Genomic DNA, 13,186 nt, shown 5'->3' with positions numbered 1-13,186 from the left:
GACAATGGAGTGAACTATTGTGCAGGTGATGACGTACACAAGGAAATTACGCCAACATGTTTTGCAGAGAACGACGACTTGACTGAGAAGCAACAGTCAGTTTTGACCAGCAAGATATATTCAATTGGTAATTGGGCTAACTGAAGGCAACTGAACTTAGCCATTTCAAAGTTGTGCTAAATCATTTGAAATATGTGCTAATGTAATTGCAATTTGATTAAAGGAATGAGAAATTCCAATCTGTTGTGAACAAGTGCCCAGTGGTTTTGAGGTTTGCACGTGTTGTTTTGAGAATGTAATTTCTGTTTCGTGAAATTACTCAAATCAATGGAGAAAAACTGTAAAAGTCATTGTAGCGACCCAATTTTTTTTAAGCTGTTATTTTAAGGTTAAACTGCTTATCCTAACCCTAATTCTGAAGTATAATTGTTGCATAATGGGGCTTTAAAGGCAGGGGCGCAAACGGACATCGTAGACCTATATGCTACTAGAGCCTACTAGTCACGATAAACGTTATTGATAACGTATAGTTAACGTTAATAGTAGTCAAAGACTCTTATTAAAGATCTTACTCATTCTCGTGGTTGAAAGTCGGTAACAAAACAGAGACAAATAGCAACACGGTCAAGCAATGTCATTTATTTCCTAAAATACGTTTCACGAATCCAACTTGCATTTGTATTCAAAGTTTACACTTTAATCTACCAAAGTACTCACTGTTTAACAATACAACTGCCATGTGGCCATACACGTCACCTCACCTGGTGAATGAGACGCGCTCGACGAGCATTGCATCATTACTAGCATTTGTATTCAAAGTTTACACTTTAATCTCCCAAAGTACTCACCGTTTAACAATACAACTTCCACAAGTTACAGATTATCTTTGACAACATTGGCGCACACATGTGATTGACAACACTGGCGCAACCATGTGACATCACACAGGGGGTTGTGGTCAGCATTACACAGTAAATTGACCGCAAAAATCAAGAGGACAAAAAATGACATACGATTAGATTAGATAAGAGTCAACTTTATTGTCATTGCACAGAGTACAAGTACAGAGACAACTAAATTTAACCAGAAGTGGAGATAGCAGAAGAATATTCTGCATATGTATAGTGGTAATATAAAAATAAATAGATGGGATGTATAGTAGAACACCTCAGCAACAATACAATGGCAGTAAAAGTAATGTAGTAAAAAAGTGTTTTATTAAAATGAATGAATAAATACTCTAGAACACCTCAGCAATTATACAATGGCAGTAAAAGCAATGTAGTAAAAATGTGTCCGTTCGCGCCCCTGCCTCTAAGTGATGCAATGCGCAGGGGCGGCTTTTCCTACAGGCGGTTTAGGCAGCCGCCTAGAGCGCCATCTAGAGGGGGAGCGCCAAATACTGCGCCCGAAAAAATTATAATTATTTTTTTTTCCCGGGCGCATATTTGGAGATAAAAATCTAACATTAGGGTAAAATGAGCCAAAAATCGAAAACGGAAGGGGTACGTACCTCCTTGGTTTCGTCAGAACATGCTAGTACAGTAACGGCGCGAATCCATACCAGCGACGTGACCAAATTCCATCGCTTTGAGTGGGCGTGGTGTAGCGTGTGGAAATAGCATACAGTCCTACAATTTTCAAACCGTCAAAGACGACACCAAACAATCTCATTGGCCGCTGCCAGGAAAAATCGCTCCTCATTTGCATAAGTTTCACCATGTTCGAATTTTCAGCAGTCGCGTCGCCCAGATCGCTGGTCTACGTCACAATGGACTGGCTCCCGTTGAAATGCATGGGGTTTAGAAATCGCGTCGCTCATATCGCTGGTATGGATTCGCACCGTAAGGCGTTTGGTTAGAGTGTGTGTGTGTTCAAGAATCAAGAATCAAGAACGTAATAATGAAGAGGCAAAAGCCATCTGGGGCGCAATTTAAGACAAAAAGAAACGAAGAAGAAGAGAAACGTGCCAATGAGAAAGGTAAATCCTTAAATCCTGTTCTTAGCCTAGAATGAATTCCAGATGAGAAAACGTCCATGAATAGTGGAGTTTAGAAGAAAAGATATAGCCTACATTATCATTGAAAGTTTCCCTACTCCCTGTCACATAGTTCTTTAAAGATTTTACAAAGGCAGGTGTATAAAAAATTATATGTCCATGTATTCTACATTATACAAAATAGAAATGATTAAAATAGGGGCGCACATATAAAGCCAATAGCCAGTGCAACAACACTACGAATATCTAACTCGTTGCATAGCACACCCATTAAGGAAGACAAACACGGCAACTTGTCAACAAGTGAGGGATACTGGTCAAAATCCAAGTTTTGTAAGGCTAGCTAGCCAATGACTTGTGACGTTACTTGTTTTTGCCATTCAGTCTAAACATCAGTTCAAGGTCAGCTGTAGGCTACCCAGGAGTGAAGCTCGCCTAGAGCGCCAAATGTGCTAGGGCCGCCCCTGGCAATGCGCCTCGAGCGCGTCTCATTCACAAAGTGAGGCGACTCGCCCAGGCGACATGCCTCAGATCGCTTCCTAGTTCTTACCTGAATCAATGGCTTGACGTGTGTTCTACAATCCAAAAAAGATTGTCTGCCAACGGAGAGGATTTTTGTGCCTTATTTTAACAAAGAAATGAAAAGACATGAAATATCAAACTATGTTAAGTGACACGTTGACACAGTCACTTCTCGTGCCATCCCAAAAATAAACTACTGCCCGGATACGGCAGCGCAATAAGTCCAAAACAATCATCCCTTAAAGCTTCAGGCACCTACAGCCGCGGAAAAAATTAAGAGACCACTTCAAAATTATCAGTTTCTCTGGTTTTACTATTTATTGGTATGTGTTAAAGTAAAATGTACATTTTTTGTACATTTCATGTTCCTCAACTCTGAGAAGTGTTTTTTCCAGCAGGGCAATGCTCCATGCCACACAGCCAGGCCAGTAAAGCTATGGATGGAGTATCACCAGATCAGGACCCTGTCATGGCCAGCCCAATTTCGAGACCTGAATCCCATAAAAAAAACTCTGAAATGTGATCAAGAGGAAGATGGATGGTCACAAGCCATGAAAAGAAGCCGAGCTGCTTGAATTCTTGCGCCAGGAGTAGCATAAAGTCACCCAACGGCAATGTGAAAGACTGGTGGAGAGCATGCCAAGACACATGAAAGTTGTGATTTTAAATCAAGGTTATTCCACCAAATATTGATTTCTGAACTCTTCCTAAGTTAAAGCATTAGTATTGTGTAGTTTAAAAATGAATATGAGCTTGTTTTCTTTGCATTATTCGAGATCTGAAGACACTGCATCTTTTTTGCTATTTTGACCAATTGTCATTTTTCTGCAGATTGATCTAAATGACAATATTTTTATTTGAAATTTGGTAGGAATGTTGCCAGTAGGTTATAGAATAAAACTAAAATGTACATTTTACTTTAACACATACCAATAAATAGTAAAACCAGAGAAACTGATAATTTTGAAGTGGTCTCTTAATTTTTTCCGCGGCTGTATATTAAGTTAACCATTTATGCATTAAATAGGCCAATGGCATCCAGTCAGTGAGGTGAGCGAGCAAGGAACAAAAGTAGTGGCCATACACGTCCAAAAGCACAATCGCCAGGTAACTAAAAAATGTGAGATAATGAAGAGGTGTGAAGAGGAGAGCAAGATGTAACATTGCTTGGACATGATGAATGTGCTCTTAGTCTGAACAGGTCTTGAGCTTGTAAATGCCAGATAGTTATAGATCATTGAAAGAGAGGAGGATGATTCTGTTGTATAAGTACGTTGGGCACGAGCTGTATATATGTATTTATTTGAATAATATTGTATTCAAATAATGATTATTAGTGTTTCTCTATTTTTATTACATAGACGAAGGACACTATGGCACTCAGTATCAAATAGTATCTAAACCCTCATAACTTTGGGTTGCAGTAGCTGTTACCAAGTTAATTATGCCCCTCCCCAATTCTACTTAGCCTTGGGTTTTGCATAATGTGTATGCAGTTAATCTATTTTGACACCAATAAACTATTACAGTTTTTCACTATTGTTAAAAAGTATAAAGCGAAAATTCGGCACAATCTGCACAACCTTCACGTCATGTATCAATCGCTCGCCCCAAGTGGGAAATACTTAAGATTCCCTTATCTACATTAGAGTCCGATTTTCCTTGTGAACACACTGATGTCAATTACACATCACGTTGTTGTCAAAACAGTGTACACAAAGTTCTGTTGTTGCACACAATTTTCAAGTAAAATCTCAAAGCATCAACCTGCAAACCACAAATAGTCAAATCTCTAAACTTTCAGGTCTTTTGACCAATTTGCAGTGAGGACTGCACCATAAAAGTGTCTTGAGCCTTATTGAAAACTTTGAAAAGATCCACAACCAGAGAAGGAGAGGGGTAAGAGTGAGAGGAGGAAGAAGAGGAGGACAAGAAGGAGGAGGAGTAGGAGGTTGAAGAGTAGGAGGACAGAGAGAAGGAAGAGGAGGACAAGGAGGAGGAACAGAATGAGGACAAGGTGAAGAAGGAGGAGGATCAGGAGAAAGGAGAAGGAGAATGGTCATCTCTAATGAGATTTGGGCCGCTGTGGTAGACCATGTTTTCATGGTTTTTCATTAGAACCTTCAGGATGGAGAACAAGTACGAAATCTGTTTGCCTTGTGTACTGCAATACTGCATATCAATATAATATACGTAGTGTGCTCACAGTATTTGTATTTTGCAGGACTGAAAGAGAACCACACTGTGGAGGAAGAAAACACACTTTCAATATTTTTTTAAAGCAAAGTAGCATTTTCCAGGAGATATAAAGGGTTTTGCATTTTCAGTTAGTTGCTTTGGGATTTGTGGGATTTGTGAGTATGGGGTAACAGCAGTATTGGAAGAGCTTCAATGGTTGGATGATGAGAAAGATTGAAATAGAGAGTCTGGTAGAATCAGAAGGCAGCAAAAGTCACGGAAGAGTATGGAGAGGTCACCGATTATTTATCTTCTAACTTTCGATTGGGAAGTGTTATTAGTTCCAAATTTGTTAAGGTGATGGCATACCCTTGGGGGCACACAATTAAATGACAAAACTGGCCCGTTCAATTCATTTTCCCACTTACATCCACAGTAATCTAGATCTAAAAGGAAAAAAAAATTAGGGAGCGCCTTCATTTTGGGAAGGTTATCAACATCTTTCTAAATTCTTAGATAACAAATATGGTACTCTAAAGGTATTTTATCATAGCTTGAGGGGTACTCTGTAACATCAAATTGAAATTTGCCACCATACTATGCCCGAGACTCAAAAGTAGGCCTTTACATTTGGGCATGGAATTTTAGATAGAATATCCCAAAAAACATCAAAATTCTAACAGAGTTTAAGAGGTTAAAGTAAAATGATTGCAACAAATTTAAAAGATTAGACAGACACAGAGCTCAAATAACTTGCTTAAGTTTGACTCACAGAATCGTAGTGTATTTTTAGCTTGGTGTCGCCCTCGCACATCTTTTCAAAGTTCGCACTTCCCACAGAGCTTTATGCACGATATCAGCCTCCCCAGTACATAACGATTTTCCTCCGTCTGTTTGTTGTGTTCAAAAATGTTCAGCTGATATGCACTATCTAGCTGTGCCATAATGTTGACCTGCCCCAATTTCATATGAATTGATATGGGTTTTTCAGCTTTCTGCCAGATGCTCCAGGTCTTTGAATCCATCCGTTGTCCAAACTGAGTCTGCATTAGTACCAATTCCAAAAAGACGGCATGGGAAGCAGAACAGAGCTCGTTTTGATGTGCTAGCAGTAAGCCATGTCTTTCTGTACCATTCCGTCTTGAAAGTTGAAGTCGCTCTCTCAACAGGCTGCAGTCTGACTGGCCAAAAACTTTTAATTTCGAATTTCTCTTCCAACGAAAATGTATTAAATTACACCCTCAACAAATAGTCTACATTATTCATTGTAGTCTGAATTAAAACACTTCCCAAATTCTCGAAAGCTAGCGATAGCTAACTAGCAGTAATGTTACTGGCATTGGTGTGTCTGATATGATCTTTGACTTAGTCTCGGGCTACAGTTCTCGTGGGTTTTGCATTATTCGAGTCTAGTTGCCAAGCAGATTACATGGGGCAAATTTGAAACTGCCCTAAGGCTCAATGTAAACTTTGGCCTGTGTGGTTCACGCTCATTGGTGTTTCCATGGTAACGGTGGGACAGCGTGGGCCTTTGCCCCACAGGAAACCGGAAACGTTGCACACACCATACACATACAGCATCGGAAAAAATTAAGAGACCGCTTTAAAATTAAATGTTTCTCTGGTTTTACTATTTATTGGTATGAGTTAAAGTAAAGTTAACATTTTAGTTTTATTCTATAAATTACTGACAACATTTCTACCAAATTTCAAATACAAATATTGTCATTTAGAGCATTTATTTGCAGAAAAATGAAAATTGGTCAAAATAGCTAAATAAATGGAATGTTTTCAGATCTCGAATAATGCAAAGAAAACATGTTCATATAGATTCTTAAACTACACAATACTAATGCTTTAACTTAGGAAGAGATCAGAAATCAATATCTGGAAACACCGCATCTTTTTTGTTATTTTGACCAATTGTAATTTTTCTGCAAATAATGCTGTAAATGACAGTATTTTTATTTGAAATTCATTAGAAATGTTGTCAGTATTTTATAGAATGAAACAAAAGTGTTAATTTTACTCAAACACAAACCAATAAATAGTAAAAAAAGAAAAACTGATAATTGTGTAAAAGTGGTCTCTTATTTTTTTTCCACTGCTGTATATAAACATTCACCATTGTCTATGGAAAGCACACAGGCAGAAAAACACAAAAATCAAATTACTCCAAAACAAAACTATAATGCTCGTGAGTCAAGGTTATTCACACAAATATTTACGCTACTTTGCATTTAAATATATACAGTATATAGTGTGCCGCGATGTACGAATGTATTGAGCTTCTGCACAACAGCGCCATCTGGTGGGGCAGTACCCCACCTGCCCCTAATGTAGAAACGCCAATGGATACCATTAAATTCTGATTGGTTGTTACAGGTCTGTTTAATCTTGTTGGTTTAGAACTGTGGAATGACGGGTAGATTACTTTAAAGAACGTGAATGGGAGTGGTGACCTGGGGGTGAGCGACGGAGAGCGTCAGAGGCGGTAAGTTTCTCGCAAGGACTTTCGTGCTTGTTGTGTGTGCTGTGATTAGTGTTAAAAAGGCTCGTTGACTAAGCAATACTGAACATGTTTATGTGATTCTCCAAATGACTAAACCAATCCTGTCAGCAGAGGGCGCCCATCTCACTTCCGCTTTGGCTGCTCAGTGCAGTGAGGTCATGTGACTTCAAAGAAACACGCAGGAGGCCATTTAGGGGAATATGACACTGCCGCTGTCTGTTGTCTGCAACACCATCTCAGTAACTCACAACAGGCCTGTGTGTGGCTTTTAGTTCTCAGTTTTTTCTGTCAAGGAGACAGAACGTGCCATTTCTCACGTTTGCCTCTGTGGAGAGCACATCCACAGGAAGTCACGTGGGGAAGCCATGACCACACATTACTGAGATAAAGCCTGTACTGAGACCTCCTCTGAGGCAGTGATGAGGTGATTGGTTTATTTCATTCAGAGGATGATCTGATTGGCCAGTTCTGTGTGTGAGTAGCGTGTTGCTGTTGTTTTTTTATGTTCTCAAAGAACTTCTTTTTAACAGTGCTATGTAGTACTTCATGTACTTTATCAACACAAACTTTATCTCAACTGTTCTCAACAAAAAGTGAATTTCTTCTCATTTTGCAGTAAAACTGATGGTTGGTGAAAGGGGTGAGTATTACACACATAGAAACAGGCCTGTGTGTGGCTTTCAGTTCTCAGATTAGTGTTTCGTTTTCTCTGTCAAGCAGTCTGAGCGTGTTATTCATCACGTATGTCTCTGTGCGGGTACATCAACAGAAAGTCACGTGGAAGCCATGACCACATCTGCACTGAGACGTTCTCTAAGACAGTGGTAAAGTGATTGGTTTATTTCATTGAGATGCTGCTCTGATTGGCCAGTTATGTGTGTGGGAGACAAGGGTGTTGTGTGGTTTTAATGTTCTATAAAAGCTTCTTTTTAACAGTGTTGTGTAGTTTGTATTTGACAGTTGTACTTCATTAACATAAACTTTATTTCCACTGTTCTCAAAAGAAAAAGTTTTGGACTAAAACGGGTGGCTGGTGAAAGAGGTGAGTTTTACACACATACTTGATATTTAGTCTTTAAGTAACCTCTGAAAGGATATTGAAACAGGGTTTTATTGTTTAAATTATAAATAAGATCACTGTAAGTCACAAAGAGGCTTTCTTCTCTCTGACACAACAATTGGTAATGAAATAAGTATGTCCAGTGTCAGCTGGTGAATATACGTATATATATTTGCAGTTGGGCGGTGCGGTTTCAATAGCACTCCACAATGAGAAAAAAACACACGAGAGGTTTTGAGGAGAATATATTAAAAAGCAAAGATTTTTTTCATGAAAACACAGTGCTCAACACTGTTCATTAACAACTCTCAACAACCTGTAAACATTGGCTACTAGAGGTTTAGAGTAGACTTGATTCAGAAACTTTGGATACTAGAGGTTTGGAGCACAATACATTTAGAAACATTGTGTACAAGAGGTTTAAAACAGAGTAGATAAAAAAAAAACACAGGGTGTAGAGCAGGCACGTGCACAATCATTTTGGGGAGCAGGTGCTCAAACAAAAAAAAAGGGTACCCATTGAGTTGAAGCAGCATTACACCAATGATATACCACAATATACCCCACCAGACTGTCATGTAGCTCAACTTAAGACCTACCTTTCATTTCAATAATGACGATTTTAAATGAAACGAAACTAGTGAACTTGTCTAATTTGTAGAACCGTAAAACTGCTTTTACATTATCTGTCTGCCTGCCTGTATCTCTCTCACTCCCTCCCTCTCTTCATTAAACATCTTGTGTCACAGATTTTGTGAGTTTGGGGTTTGTTTATTTTTTAGGAAACGTCGGACCAGTTGCCGTAATGTTTTCAGCGGCGCTAATGTTGTGGTTAATTTATAACCAAACAACGTCGGGGGATTGCACAAGCACAGTCATTACCTGTTTGTCTGTTGCTGCGGGTCAGAAAAGAAGAAGGCTGCAACCGTTTGGCCGGGCACTCAACTAAGTGGAGGAGGAGGGAGGGGCGCGGTGGGGCTTGTGAGCGCCGTGGAGCATGTCGGGCGAAATTCTCACAAGAACTTAAATAAATGCCTCGTCAGATATCAAAACACATTGGGGGGGAATTGATGATAGAGAGAGTCATTTTTATGAATGAAGAAAAACATTGGCTCTAGTAGAAGGGGCACTTTTCTCATCCAGGGCAAAAGGGCAGGTGCTTGAGCACCACTAGGGGTCTATCTGTGCACGTGCCTGGTGTAGAGGTTTGAGCAGAATAGAGTGAGAAAGACTGGATGACACTAGAGTTTAAGAGCTAAATAGATTTAGAAACACTGGATGATACTATAGGTTTAGAGCAGAATAGATTCAGAAACACTGGATGAAACTAAGGGCCTGATTTACTAACAGGATTGCGCCCATTTCTTGCGTAAAATAGCGGTCGTAAACATAAAACGGTATTTACTAAGGGGGCGCATTTGAGTAGAGTCGCATATTATTGCTTTGAGGGTGTGTACCTGCCAACAGGTGGGATGGCACGGAGACGTGGGTGGTAACGTAGGCGTGAAGCGCACTTTAATGGGAGGAGTGCGCCTAATGATGTATTGCGTGGTATTTACTAAACTGCCTGGCGAGCGCACGTCTCTGATTTGCGCGCTAATTCTCCGCCTCATAAAAGCACGTCTTAACCAGGAAGCGCATTTCCATTGAGTCTGAAAACGTTGATATGGCAGCAGTGATAAGAGCAAGGCGAAGAAAGAAGACAGAGACAGCGCACAGAAATAATATTTTCAACTCGTATAACACATTTTCAGTTAAGCGAACCACAAATCATTAGACGGTACAGGTTAACCAGCCACGCAATACTTCAATTACTGAACCAGATCAGAGACGACATCGAACCCTCCAACCGTAGATCACATTCCATTCAATCAGTTGGTAAACTCTGGACAACATTGCAAATATTGGCATTGGATCATTTCAAACAGTTATAGCATCAGCAGTTGGTATATCTCAGCCTTCACTCAGCCAAATATTCACCCAGGTACTCGTCGCATTCCTACGGCGCACTGGTCAATATACATTTCCCCACTACGATAGCTGAAATTGAACTTTCCGAACGTAATTGGAGCCATTCATCGCACCCACATGCAAACAGTCCCATCTTCAATCCACGAACACGTTTAACGAAACAGAAAGCACACATATTCAATGAATGTCCAGGTCATATGTGATGCCAACATGACCATTACTTACGTGGTAGTGGTCTGTCCATGACAGTTTTATCTTCCGGAATAGTGCCATCTATCCATGATTGAGCAACAGTGATTTTGGAGAGGCCTGGCTACTTGGTAAATGTATTTGTTTCAGTGGGGATATATTGTAGTGAACCCATGTCCCTTGTAGAACGTATTAATCTCGCCATGTACACATCTAAATTGTTATAAAAGACAGTTTATGCAAAACAACAATACAACCCATTGAATCAGGTTCAGTGATTGAGCGAACGTGAACCAATATATCTATATCCTCTTCGCTGAACCTTAGTTTTTTCTTCCTCGAATCTCCATAGTGGCAGTAACTTGCAGGCAATTTCTCCAGTCTTTTAACGGTGCGCTAAATAATGATTGCCCAGCGCTGATCTGGCTTCATAAATAAAAATGCGGGGAAACACCGTGCGTTAATGTGCGCCTGGCAAAGTTAGTAAATCAGGCCCTTTAAAGGGCGGAGTAAACACACAGTGCCCAGCGCAGATGTGGTTTGATAAATACCACGGAAAATGCGCAAAAACACTGTGCACTAATGTACGACCGCAGATTAAGCAGCGCTTTCATGTTAGTAAATCAGGCCCTAAATGTTTTCGAATGCCAATTCGGTACCCTTTGTCCAACTGCTTTGCAATACTCAGTCTTCCAAAGAGGTTTAGCTTCAGGCTGCTATTTAGATGGCTAAGGCCAGATTCATGCTTTTACATTTTTCAGTAAAGTGCTTTAGATCCCTCATACCCGTTGTAATCCAGAGTGTTTCAGACCCAGGACCTTTGGAACAACAGGCAGGGGAAACAAAACAAGACATTACTAACTGAAAAACCAGCTAACCAATTCCGCTTAGCATAGCCTACAGGTTTGACGAGAAGCTCCGGGTGCTATCAGTGGTCTGCTGCTAAATGTTTATATCCGGACGTTCGGATCCCAAGTCTTTCACTCTCTTCTTGTCAACATGCAATCGTCATTTAAACAGTGTTTCACATAAAGATACCACAGGTCCCTGATGTCGCCATATTCACAAAACCAACATTTCTGCTAGCTATGCTGTACTCCTAGACGCTGATGTGATGTGAGGGAATGACATCTCATCATCATCTCTGGTCTCTGATTCGCCGAAAAGTCTAATCGCTTTGAAATAAGAAATTATGGTATTTAATTTTAAACCATATACAGCCGCGGAAAAAATTAAGAGACCACTTCAAAATGATCAGTTTCTCTGGTTTTACTATTTATTGGTATGTGTTAAAGTAAAATGTAAATTTTAGTTTTATTCTATAACCTACTGGCAACATTCCTACCAAATTTCAAATACAAATATTGTCATTTAGATCATTTATTTGCAGAAAAATGACAATTGGTCAAAATAGCAAAATTGATGCAGTGTCTTCAGATCTCGAATAATGCAAAGAAAACAAGCTCATATTCATTTTTAAACTACACAATACTAATGCTTACACTTAGGAAGAGTTCAGAAATCAATATTTGGTGGAATAACCTTGATTTAAAATCACAACTTTCATGTGTCTTGGCATGCTCTCCACCAGTCTTTCACATTGCCGTTGGGTGACTTTATGCTACTCCTGGCGCAAGAATTCAAGCAGCTCGGCTTCTTTTCATGGCTTGTGACCATCCATCTTCCTCTTGATCACATTTCAGAGGTTTTTTATGGGATTCAGGTCTCGAAATTGGGCTGGCCATGACAGGGTCCTGATCTGGTGGTACTCCATCCACACCTTTACTGGCCTGGCTGTGTGGCATGGAGCATTGCCCTGCTGGAAAAAACACTTCTCAGAGTTGGGGAACATTGTCAGAGCAAAAGGAAGCAAGTTTTTCTTCCGGGACAACGTTGTACTTTGCCTGGCTGAGGTTTGTAAAAGACCATAAGGATTGAAAAAGCGGACTGGAGGTTCTTCTAAGTTCGTCTTCTCTGATGAGTCCGATTTCACAGTAGGTGCAAGACTCTCTGGCTTGTAGGCCTCTCCAGGTCTCCGTCTAACCATCAGACGACCATGTGTTGGGCAAAGCTGAAAATTGGACTCATCAGAGAAGACGAACTAGAAGACCCCCCAGTCCGCTTTTTTCAATCCTTATGGTCTTTTACAAACCTCAGCCAGGCAAAGTACAACGTTGTCCCGGAAGAAAAACTTGCTTCCTTTAGCTCTGACAATGTTCCCCAACTCTGAGAAATGTTTTTTCCAGCAGGGCAATGCTCCATGCCACACAGCCAGGCCAGTAAAGGTGTGGATGGAGTACCACCAGATCAGGACCCTGTCATGGCCAGCCCAATTTCGAGACCTGAATCCCATAAAAAACCTCTGAAATGTGATCAAGAGGAAGATGGATGGTCACAAGCCATGAAAAGAAGCCGAGCTGCTTGAATTCTTGCGCCAGGAGTAGCATAAAGTCACCCAACGGCAATGTGAAAGACTGGTGGAGAGCATGCCAAGACACATGAAAGTTGTGATTTTAAATCAAGGTTTTTCCACCAAATATTGATTTCTGAACTCTTCCTAAGTGTAAGCATTAGTATTGTGTAGTTTAAAAATGAATATGAGCTTGTTTTCTTTGCATTATTCGAGATCTGAAGACACTGCATCTTTTTTGCTATTTTGACCAATTGTCATTTTTCTGCAAATAAATGATCTAAATGACAATATTTTTATTTGAAATTTGGTAGGAATGTTGCCAGTAGGTTATAGAATAAAACA

Source organism: Sprattus sprattus (genome assembly GCF_963457725.1).
Source record: "Sprattus sprattus genome assembly, contig: scaffold_68, whole genome shotgun sequence".
NCBI lineage: Eukaryota > Metazoa > Chordata > Actinopteri > Clupeiformes > Clupeidae > Sprattus > Sprattus sprattus.
The sequence above is the reverse complement of the archived record's forward strand: the minus strand, read 5'-3'. Positions refer to the sequence as shown.